Consider the following 12,509-nt stretch of genomic DNA (forward strand, 5'->3'; position numbering starts at 1 on the left):
AAAGAGTTCATAGTGATAAAACCACTGAATTGAATCCAGGAGGTTTGGTGATCATTGTGAAAAAGCATAAGTAGTTAATTTTGTGAGATGATGGGCTAGGTGGAGTAACTAAGAGATTGAAATGCTCACTGTTTAATATGTTCTCAATGGTTAAGTGTTGTGCACAATCTAGAAACAAAAGAGTCAACTTTTCTTAACTCTCTTCAGCTCTAATGTTTAATAATTTCTAAATCTCTTTTTACATTTTACGTATCTTGAGAAAGTTGACTCAGATTAACCGTGGCAATGTTTGATAAATATATCAAGGCCAATAATATAATGAAATAAATAATATGAATAGAAGGCTGTGTTCGATATAAGGTTTATAAAGAGATAGGTCAGATTGGGTCTTTTTAAGAACTGTTAGATAGTAAATATGAAAATAAGACTGTGCAATTTTATGTCCAGGCAGATATTAGGAAAATAAAATTGAGAAGTGGTGTAACAGTGATTGAAGGCACAGGCTCTGAAGCTCAATTGCCTAAGTGAAAACGCCAGCTCTTCAAACTACTAGCTGTGTGACCTTTGGAAGTTTCTTAACCTACCTGAATTTCAGTTTCTGCATCTACATAACCGTTTAAAGATTGTGGCATAGGGCCGGCCCCGTGGTTTAGCGGTTAAATGCACGCACTCCGCGGCTGGCGGCCCGGGTTTGGATCCCGGCCACGCTCCGACGCACCGCTTCTCTGGCCATGCTGAGGCCACGGCCCACACACAGCAACTAGAAGGATGTGTAGCTATGACATACAACTATCTACTGGGGCTTTGGGGGAAAAATAAATAATTAAATAAATAAAAATAATAAAAAAAATAAAATCAAATAAAGATTGTGGCATACAGATGTAAGCATTCTTCACATTCGCTATTATTGTAACGAAAAGTTGGCAAAGCAAGGTTAGCACATTCATAGTAATTGTATAATATCTTTTGCTGGATTCTGATATTTGGCTTAAGCAAAGGAAGTACTTGAGGAACTTTGCATTTTACATAATGAAAGAGTGAAAAGAAGAGCAAAAAATTATTGAATTCCTCTTAAATGATAGGAATTGTTTTGGCACTCCACATATATAATTTTCTTTAACCTTAAAATGAGTTTATAATGTAGGTATTATTTTTTTTTTTACAGATGATGGAAACTGGCTAGAGATATTAAATATCCTAGATTATTGTCAATTTAACAAAATAATTCCATTTATCAATGAGCAAGTGGGGTAAATTTCAGGGGACGAGACTGATTTCCTTATACGCATCCTAGAAAAAACATAATAGATGGTTAACTGCTTCCATATAAAAAGGATTCCTAGTAGATATAATCACACATCTCTTGTTAATAATTCTGTGTCCCTTCCTTCTTTGGCTGATTATTTAGTTTACTGATTTCTTGTCTTTTTACTATCATTTTATTTGCAGTAGAGTGAATCATTTCTAGACAAAATTGAAAAGTAGGTGAGTTGTATCTTTTCATCCTAAGAAATACCTCTCTCATTTCTACTTTTCATGCACCCTATCCTCCATAAAAAATTATTTTTGGAAAAATATCTGAAATCAATCATTTATAACTGGATATAAATTCAAATTGTTTTTCCTTTTTCTCAGAAGATTATGTCAAATCTTATCTTCCCTTTAATAGACATTTTATTCTATTAAGTGAAAGCTAGGTATTTCTGAGGAAGCAAGGGAGACTTAGTTGGGAAGTTGGGAAGTGATCTTTTCAGGAATTCCTGAAATAGCATATATAAGGTTGGCAGTAATTTACCTATATGTGATGCAAATCTTAAAATAAGAAATAAATTGATTATTGATATCTGCTTGTTGAAAAAGATTTAAATGATTTTTTAAATATCGAATATCACTTTATAACAAGTCTTTGTTTTATTAGTCACCAGACTGTGCCTTAAAGTAATTTGGCAGTCCCAAGTTTTTATATAAAGTCAAATCATGAAAATTATTATATACAGCAGTTAAATTTAGGTAACAATACTATGTTCGGATTATATTGGTAGAGTCGGCTCTTAGCTATACATTTTCAAAGATTGCTTTTATTTGGATACTGAATGTCTGGCCACTCTCAATTAGAGTCAGGCCTATCTTGATCAAGAAAAATGAAAGGAAGTACTGACGACGGTATTTCTTGGACAGCTTCAATGAACAGGAAATACTGGTCTCTATTAGTTAGGATAAGATTAGTATGCTATAACAAAGAGAACAATGATTGAGTAAATTAAAGAAGATAGGAGTTGATTTCTCCTTTACATAACGGTCCAAACTGAGTGATTCAACTTTGTTCCATGAGGTTATTCAGAGATCCAGGTTCTTTCCATTGGTTGTTCTATCATCCCCTATGGCTGTCATCCTCAGCATGGTAGAGACTATGAATCCCAGCTGATAAGGGGAAAAACATGGTGGAGGCATGCTCATGGTCTTAAGACTTAGGTCCATAAGGGGCACATATCACATTATATTCCACAGAGAAAAACAGTGATATGACTCCATTATGAAAAGGAGGCTGGAAAATTCCATTCAGTTTTGAGTCTAGGAATAAAAGGAAAATACATTTTGGTAGACAAATAACAGCCTTCACTTTGTGGTCTGTGCTGTTTCTGTTAATCGTATTGAGGTTTCCTGATGATGTGCAGTTTTTCCTCCTGTAAATGGTAGGGATTGATACAGTTTCAGTGTGGACTCTTAAACTGGAGAGATAATACCACCTTTATGTTTCTACAGACTGTGTGCATTATTATATCTTGCCTATAATGGTGAGAAATTATAATCTTTCTTTGAATAAAATCCTCTTCATTCTTTTCTATTTTTAACTTATTGGGTCTCAGGAGGATAGGAAGCAATATTAAAGCTCTTCTGTGATTTACCTATGTTTTGTGAATCTGTTTCTAGTCCCTTTTATTTAGAGGGAAAAGAGCCAGCTTCTACTTCTAACTCTGCAATGAAAAATAAGTTCTTAGTAGATAAAACACTTTTTCATCTCCTTTCTTCCTGAATCAGGGCTCAATTTAAGCATTGCCTAATAGATACCTTCTAGTGTGTCCTCCGTTAAAATAATCTAGTGTACTGGTAACTTCTCAAGGAAGGTTCACCAGGGAAATGAAAAATAAGGCTTTCTTTATTGTTAATAGCTCATTCTTCATTTAGGACTGAATATTAGATACCCTAAAATTAAAAAGAAGAGAGAATGATGTCCACTCATGTAAGAGAGTGATTATATTTCTAATTTTTCTATTATGATGAAATTTATATTTTGACGTAATATGAAGTTTTGTGTTTAGCAAGACTCCGATAGAACAAAAAAGCTCCTTATCACCCGTTATCATCTCCACTTACTAGCAGATACCTAAATTACTCAATTAGAAATTATTTCCTTTGGCTGAAGACTTTGCCTTACTAAAACTCATCTATCTCTGGGAAAGTTAACTCTTTAAACTTTATAATCATTTTATATTTTAATCTGGCTAAATGTGTCATTGAGTTTCTTGACTTTTTTTTTTTTTTGATATGAGCAAGCAGGATGCTTGAAGTTGCTGTGAGCAGGTCCAATGATTAGGGAACTGGACACAAAAAGATTTTTTGTTTGAAAGATGAGTTTAATTTGGGAATTTGCTCTTCATGGAAGGTCACTTGGAGTTCTAATTGATTTATTGAGCATAAAACAGAGGTGATCATGCCCACCAAAAGAATTTATTATGTGCAAAAGGCATGCAACATTTCTTGAATTTTTAGTCTTTATTTTTAAGTTAGAAAATTACTATTGTTGATCTAATGAAAAGATAGCCCATTGACAAAATCATTGTGAATTGAAAATAGCAAGATTTAACTTTCATTAATTGTGCCAAACGTTTTAATGAGATTTTAAAAATTTATATGTCACTTTAATGATAAATATATTGATAAATGGTGAAATGGTGATAAATCCAAAGGATAGGTGAAATAGCATTTAAGTAAAACACTTTCGTTAATAAGGGTATTGATCTACTGTTGATATTTTGAAGCTGTTACCTGTCAAATGTTAACATTTATTTTCAGCCTTTGAGCTATCTTTCTCCTCATCAGTTTTACTTTTTGAAAAAAAATGCAAATAACACTGCTGGGTGATGAGGGAAGAACTTTTTCCCTAATTGGACAAAAAATAGGTCCTGCCCATTGTGAGATTATTTGAATTTTTATGTTGTTATAAGTTGCAACAAATGAAGTTTTAAAATTTGTATTAGGTAAATTTCTCATTTCAAATTGGATTCAAGACATTATCATGGTTGCCAATAGCTGTACTGGTGTGAATCCTTAAACTCTAAGGTTTAGATTTAGATCTAATAAATAACTACATTGTCAACTCTTGCAAGTGCATTGACATGTTTGTTTGCTTTTAACTTAAATTTTTATTGAGGTAAGATTGGTTTATAGCATTATATAAATTTCTGGTGTATATCATTATATTCCGACTTCTGTGTAGACTACATTTTGTTCACCACCCAAAGTCTAATTGCCATTTGTCACTGTACACGTGTGCCCTATCACCCCTTTTACCCTCCCCCTCTTCCCCTTCGGTAACCACCAATCTATTCTCTGTATCTATGTGTTTGATTGTTGTTGTTGTTTTTATCTTCCACATATGAGTGAAATAATACAGTATTTGACTTTCTCCATCTGACTTATTTCGCTTAGCATAACGCCCTCAAGGTCTATCCATGTTGTTGCAAATGGCAAGATCTCATCATTTTTATGGCTGAGTAGTATTCCATTGTGTGTGTGTGTGTGTGTGTGTGTGAGTACACCACATCTTCTTTATCTATTCATCCAGTGATAGGTGCTTATGTTGTTTCCAAGTCTTGACTGCTGTGAATAATGTTGCACTGAAAATAGAGGTGCATGTATCTTTTTGAAGTAGTGTTTTCATGTTCTTTGGATAAATACCCAGAGGTGGAATAGCTGGATCATATAGTATTTCTATTCTTACTTTTTTGAGGAATCTCCATACTGTTTTCCATAGTGATTTCACAGTTTACATTCCCACCAGCAGTGAATAAGTGTTCCCTTTTCCCCACATCCTCTCCAACACTTGTTATTTCTTGTCTTTTTAATAATAGCCATTCAGATGTGTGTGAGGTGACATCTCATTGTAGTTTTGGTTTGCATTTCTGTAATAACTAGTGGTATTGAACATCTTTTCATGTGCCTGTTGGCCATCTGTACATCTTCTTTGGAAAATTGTCTGTTCAGATCCTCCACCCACTTTTTAATCAGGTGTCTTTTTGTTGTTGAGTTGTATGAGTTATTTATATATTTTGCATATTAACCCCTTATCAGATATATAATTTGCAAAATATCTTCTCCCAAATGTTAGGTTGCCTTTTCCATCTTGTTAATGGTTTCTTTTGCTGTGCGGAATCTTTTTAGTTTGATGTAGTCTCATTTGTTTATTTTTTTCTTCAGTTTCCCTTGCCTGAGGAGCCTTGATACTCAAAAGGATACTGCTAAGAGTGAAGTCAAAGAGCATACTGCCTATGTTTTCTTCTAGGAGTTTTATGGTTTCAGGTCTTACATTCAAGTTTTTAATCCATTTTGCATTAATTTTGTGTATAGTGTAAGATAATGGTCTACTTTCATTGTTTTTGCCTGTGGCTGTCCAGTTTTCCCAACACCATTTATTGAAGGGACTTTCCTTTCTCCGTTGTATGTTCTTGGCTCCTTTGCCAAAAGTAGCTGTCCATAGATGTGTGGGTTTATTTCTGGGCTCTCGATTCTGTTCCATTGATCTGTGTGTCTGGTCTTGTGCCAGTACCATGCTGTATTTTGGTTACTATAGCTTTGTAGTATGTTTTGAAATCAGGGAGTGTGATACCTCCAGCTTTGTTCTTTTTTCTCAGGATTGCTTTGGCTATTTGGAGTCTTTTGTTGTTCTATATAAATTTTAGGATTCTTTGTTCTATTTCTGTTAAAAATGTAGGGACAGGCCCAGTGGCGCAAGCAGTTAAGTGCGCACGCTCCGCTGTGGCGGCCTGGAGTTCGCCGGTTCGGATCCCGGTCGTACACCGACATGCTGCTTGGCAAGCTGTGCCTTGTCGGCGTCCCATATAAAGTGGAGGAAGATGGGCACGGATGCTAGCCCAGGGCCAGTCTTCCTCAGCAAAAAAAACGAGGAGGATTGGCAGATGTTAGCACAGGGCTGATCTCCTCACACACACACACAAAAATGTAGCTGGGACTTTGATGGGGATTGCACTGAATCTGTAGATTGTTTTAGGAAGTATGGACATTTTAACTATGTTAATTCTTCCAATCCATGAGCACAGAATATCTTTCCATTTCTTTGTGTTTTCTTTAATTTCTTTCAATAGTGTTTTATAGTTGTCATTTACCTCCTTGGTTAAGTTTATTCCTAGGTATTTTATGCTTTTTGTTGCAGTTGTAAATGAGATTGTATTCTTGATTTCTCTTTCTGCTGTTTTGTTGTTAGTGTATAGAAATGCAACTGATTTTTGTATGTTATGGTCATGTTTTCTTAACCTTTTTGTTTCTAGTTCCTGGCATATAGTAGATAATCAATAAATATTAAATGAATACTCAATAATTATTTAATAGGTTCTTATTCAATATTAATTCATAAGTAATTATTGATTCATTTTTTATATAAGATGTGCTAAGGAAGAGCCAAAGATAAGTAAGACAAATAGTCTGGTCAACAGAGGAGAGATTAGAGAAGTACAAACATAGCTATAATATAAAGTGGGGTAAGGTGTGTGCCCCGAAATAAATGTAAACAATGTACAACAGAGGTTCAGATGGTAGAGGGCTCACACACAGTTTGGAGATTCAGGAATGCCTTCAGGAGGTTGTGACATTTGAGGTTGAACGTTGAAAAGTGATTGTGTAGTTGCATGGTGGATTGGAAGGATAGTCATGGCAGAGAGCACGTTCCATATAGAGGATCAGTGGAAATCACACTATTTTCCACCTCTGAACTGCCATAGCTATTCTATAGCACTTGCTTCACAAGATGTATTAATGATTTTGTACTAAGGTTATTACCCTTGTTTCCTCCACTAAAATATAAACTTTTTGACGGTTGTGTGTGGGTAAATCTTGTATCCTCTGCTTAATCTATGAGTGCTCTGTGCACAATGATATTTTAAAAATTTATATCTTCCACATTACCAGAAATTTTATAGTTTTGTTAATTATGTTGGATCTACTGATTGACAACCAAAATAGCTCCTTAAATATGATACACAATCAAACATTTCTAAAACAGGATTTAAGGGCTAAGGAACTGGAGTTAGGACTGCCATCTTTAAATACCAGTGTAGCTACTTCCCAGCAGTGGGGTCTTTGTAATTTATTAACCACATCTCATCTATAAAAGTGAATGATAATCATATTTATCTTATAGGGCTCTGTGACGGATTAAAGTCAGCTATAAATACTTTGTTCCCTCTGCTTGAGAGGTGGAGTCCAATGTTCATCTCTGTGAATCTGGACTGGCCTTTGTGATGCTCTTAATCAATAGACTACAGTGGAAGTGAGATTCTGGGACTTTCAAGGCTAGATTATCTGAAGTTCTGCATCTTTTGCTAATCCCTTATTGAATTCTTGCTTTTGGAAAACTGTCTCAGAGCCCTTAGCCATCATATTAAGAAGTTTAACTACCTCGAAACTGCCACGTGTAAGTGCTCTGGTTACCAGTACCAGCTGAACTCAGTCTTCCAGCCATTCCAGCCAAGGGATCTGACATGTTGTTAGCTCCTTGTGACCCTCCAGAACAGCCTATCCAACAGCTAAATAGCATCTGGTGACCTCAGCTGACTCCATGTGGAGTATAAGTATCAGCCATTCTAATCCAACCTGACTTGTTGACCTGATTTCATTAATCATGAAATATAATAAATGTCTGTTGTTTTAAGATACCAAGTTTTGCGTTAGTTTATTACAGATAACTAGAACAGGCTATTGTGAAGATTAAATGAGTTAATGTATATAAAACATTTAGCACAGTGCCTGGAACATTGTAAATCTTTCATAAATTTTTGTTAGTATTATGATATTATTGTACCATAACCATAATTATGAAATCTACATTTGTGCATGTGTGTCTCTGTGTGTGTGTGTGTGTGTGTGATTTGCACGGACTGAGAAAATGAACTCAAAATAAAAGGCAATAATATGATGTACTTTCATGTAAAATAGTCTTTGTTAAGTCATCATACTGTTTTTCTCCGGCTAAGCATTAAGTAATAAGTTTTTTCTCTTCAGGGTGGTTTTTTCCTTAGGCTTTTTCTCATATCGCTCTATATTGTTCATTTGAACCACCCATTGGAAAGATCTTCACTACTTCCTTGGCTTCAGTTCCCATCATTTTTTAATGAATCCCAATTCTTTATATTTAGCGCAACTTATTTTTGAACTTCAGATATATTCAGAATATTCAGCTGCTTACTGAAAATCTCGATCTAAATGTCCCACATGGCAAACTGAACTCCAACTCTTCATCCCTTCCCCTCAAATTTCCCTTGTTTGCTATCCACTTGGGTGCTTAAGCCAAAACCTGGGTTTTGAGTAAAAAAGCTGGCGTAAGACCACAAGTCACATTGGTTATATGTTCGTTACAATAGGATCTTGTCTATAGGTGGTAACTGAAAAGTCTGAGGCCTTCATAACCTAGCTTATATACCACGATACCAGAACTTCTATGTTGTGTGAAGCAATAATGCATATAAATAGTGAAGAACATTTTATAAAGTATCTGATATTTGGGATATGCTAAGAAAACTACAATAGTTTGGCAACTCTTGGGATTTAGACCTTTTCTATCTTTTGTTTGTTTTTCCTGCTCAAGCCTATTAAAGCTTGTGACTATATACATTCTTCCAAATTTCAATATGAAGAATGTCGAACAGCCATGTAGACTTCATTTGTCTACATATTTCTTAATGCTTTGGTACCTTTATTTTTTATTTTTTGTGAGGAAGATTGGCCCTGAGCTGACATCTGCCAATCCTCCTCTTTTTTTGCTGAGGAAGACTTGCCCTGGGCTAACATCCATGCCCATCTTCCTCTACTTTATATAGGATGCCGCCACAGCATGGCTTGCCAAGCGGTGCATCGGTGTGCGCCCGGGATCTGAACCGGCGAACCCTGGGCCACCGCAGCAGAGCGCACGCACTTAACCGCTTGCACCACCAGGCCGGCCCCAATGTTTTGGTACCTTTACACGTGCTAAAGCCCATTGTTTTTCTGGTTAGCATACATGCCTTTCTTCTCCTCTCCTTGGCTTTGTCAAGAAAGACATTATTCTACACTAGCCATGTGTCCAGTCCCACATGAATACCCCAAATCTTGATATTTTAAAATCAGATTTAATCAAATGCTTGTACTTAATTTTTTCCTGTCTCCTAATGTCATTTTTTTTCATGTCATTTCAATTTGTATTTTAGTATAACTTTTGGTAATTTATGGTGCTCTTATCTTTAGTCCCTGGAAATAATTTTAGCAGAAATTTCTGTGGCTTAATTTTGGGAAATACTCTATCTTCCATTGAAGATTTACCTATATGTTAACACACTTAAACTCAGAAAAGTAAAGACTTGCAGGAAAATGATACTTGTTTAGCTTGTTTAATCCAATGGTTGCCATGGAACTTAAAAAGTACATAACATTTGTCATGCTATTTACTCTTTAGTTTGAAAGACTTAGAACTTTAAAATTGATACTCACTTTAGTTAACTTCATGTATGCCTTTTCTATTGCATGGACTAAGTGAAAGAGGAAATCTTTCATATGTACACTTTCCACTTGGATAGACTATATGAGTCTTTTTTTCTCTTTCTTAAACATCTTCCCTACTTGTCTGCTATTGCTTTGGATGATTTCCGAAATTCCTTGACAATCAGTCTTAGGTGGGCTGGCTTTCTGATGGCGAGATTCTCTCCTTCCACCATCCCCATTCTTACACTGCCAAATCTGTGTGTCCTATTTCTTTGGACTCTTTTTCTTCTTTCTTTCCTTTATTACATTGCAGCCTTTGTTTTGCCAATGCTCTTTCAGCTTTATAGCATATTATTATTTTTGTGCTCCCACAATGACTCTCTAAAAAAATTTATCCATTAGAGGTTAGCTGTTTACTTCAGAATGTTTCACTTAACAAATTATTTTCCATAGGTTTCCTTTAGCCTGAAATCTTCTGTGCACCTCAGATGGGTTCCAAATATCCTTGACTTTTCAGAAACTTTTCAGTTGTATAAAATGAAGCATATCTGAACATGCTTATAAGCATATGCTAATGTAATAGCACTAAGGAAAGAATAGTGTTTTGGCAGAGAAATTTTTAATTAGTCGCTTTAGTAAAAACAGCTACAACTCTATCATCTACTCAGCATAGAAAATGTACTTTGGTCTTTAGGTCAGCTCATATAAGACAATTAACAGGCAGGAAAGTCAGGATTTTTCGCTACATGGATACAACAGTATCAGCAAAGTGTTAGAATAACTTAAACTTCCCTAATGAGCTTCAGGGCTTTAATGAGAAGATTTTCTATTCTTGTGTGATTAATATTGCTCTGTGATAGAAAGAGGACGTTTTTTTTTCTTAAGGAAATGTAGAGCAAAAGATTTCAAGATAAATGATTAAGAGGAAGTTAAGAAGTAGTTAATCCCTTATAGCCCAAAGGGGATTAATTATTGATAACCAGTAACTGCCACTAGCATGGATAGTCCCTCCAAATAATCATTATAGCATACAATAAAGCAGCAAAAAACTATTTTTAAATTATCAGCATTTTAACTATTCATTTTCTGAATTTAATCAACCAAACAATCTGTGCAGACTGGCTATATAATTGCTTGAAATTGTGAACCTATGTCATGTTTTTAGAGACTCCTTTATTATTTATCATTGGTCTTAAATTTATTTGTTTTCTCCATAAAAATAGTTATTGTAAATCACTAAGTCAAAATGGACAAACTGGCTTTCTGTGTATGTGTGTGTGTGTGTGTGTAGGTACTCAGCTCTACGTGTGTGGGTAAATTTGCAGTCAGTAGGTTAGAAGAAATAGGATGGAGAAGAATGAATAATAAAAAGATTGTCCAAAACACTCACTGATACTACGGAAAATGTTAGTGGGATATGTAGGCATACATAATCAGTGGCTTTTTTGCACAAACACAATTTTTTTTTGAGTTATTGGTTTTCACCATTACTTATCCACTGAAGCGGATTTCAAGATATCAAGAAATAGGATTTAGTGAGAAGTAGAAGTGACCAGAAGTAGAAGTAGAAGTGACTATTAGAAGCAGTGAGAAGTAGAATTGGTTAGAAGTAGTGAGGATGTCAAGAAGTTTATGAGAGAAGTAAAATACAGGTAAATGGTCACCACATTTTGGTAGAGGTTAGCCATGCACATTGAGCAAAAACTGGATAGAAGGTTGATGAAGTGTAGGAGATGGCTTTTTAATGCAATAGGATGGCTTTTTAGATTTTAATTAGGGAATCAGTGGTTATAGAGAAAAATGAGTAAGAGCAAATGCCAGAGGATAGAGGAAAAAAGCATTTCGTCATTGGTGTTGTCAACTATCTCTGAATGTGTGTAGAGGTTTTAATTTCAGTAGGAGTCATAATACTTATTTATTTAAAAAAGCAGTTAAATTGATGATGTCGTGATCCAGCTATGCTTTTTGAAGCTTGTTAGGAAAGGCAGTCTCTAGCACACAGTCTTTCAACCCCAGCTCAGCCGCATAAGAATGGGCATTGGCACCCCGTGGCTTAGTGGTTAAGTGCAGGCGCTCCTCTACTGGCGGCCCGGGTTCAGATCCCTGGTGCGAACTGATGCACTGCTTGTCTGGCCATGGCTGAGGTGGTGTCCGACATACAGCAACCAGAAGGATGTGCAACTATGACATACAACTATCTACTGGGGCTTTGGGGAGAAAAAAGGGAACAAAAGGAGGAGGATTGGCAATAGATGTTAGCTCAGGGCCAGTCTCCTCAGCAAAAAAGAGGAGGATTGGCATGGACGTTAGCTCAGGGGTGATCTTCCTCACAAAAAAAAAAAAAAAAAAAAAGAATGGGCCTTCGGTCTGGAACACTTCCCTTACTAAGAGATAGGGAACCCACACAGCCAGTGCTAGGCTTATCACCTTGTGTGGGAATACCCTTCCCTTTTTTAGATTCAATGTGTACTCACTTGTTTGGCTTAAGGGCATTCGTCAACGTCCCAGGTTTCTGCATTTCAGACCCCATGGGGAATGGGTTGGGGTCCTTCTACTGCAGCAAGAAATGGGGTGCATGCAGCCACACTGCCTTTGATGGTTGTGGAATGGATCTGCTGGCCATGGGGGACCAGTGCATTGCAAGGGACTGGATCATGTGTACACTCTCTCCTTTATTGCTGTAAGTAAATGCTGTACCACTTGAGTCTGGTGTGCGTGTTATCTGTTCTCAGCAACCTTAAATATTGTACTAGTCTCTTCCC

This window comes from Ceratotherium simum, chromosome 3 (assembly GCF_057802395.1).
Source record: "Ceratotherium simum simum isolate JZ-2026a chromosome 3, ASM5780239v1, whole genome shotgun sequence".
NCBI lineage: Eukaryota > Metazoa > Chordata > Mammalia > Perissodactyla > Rhinocerotidae > Ceratotherium > Ceratotherium simum.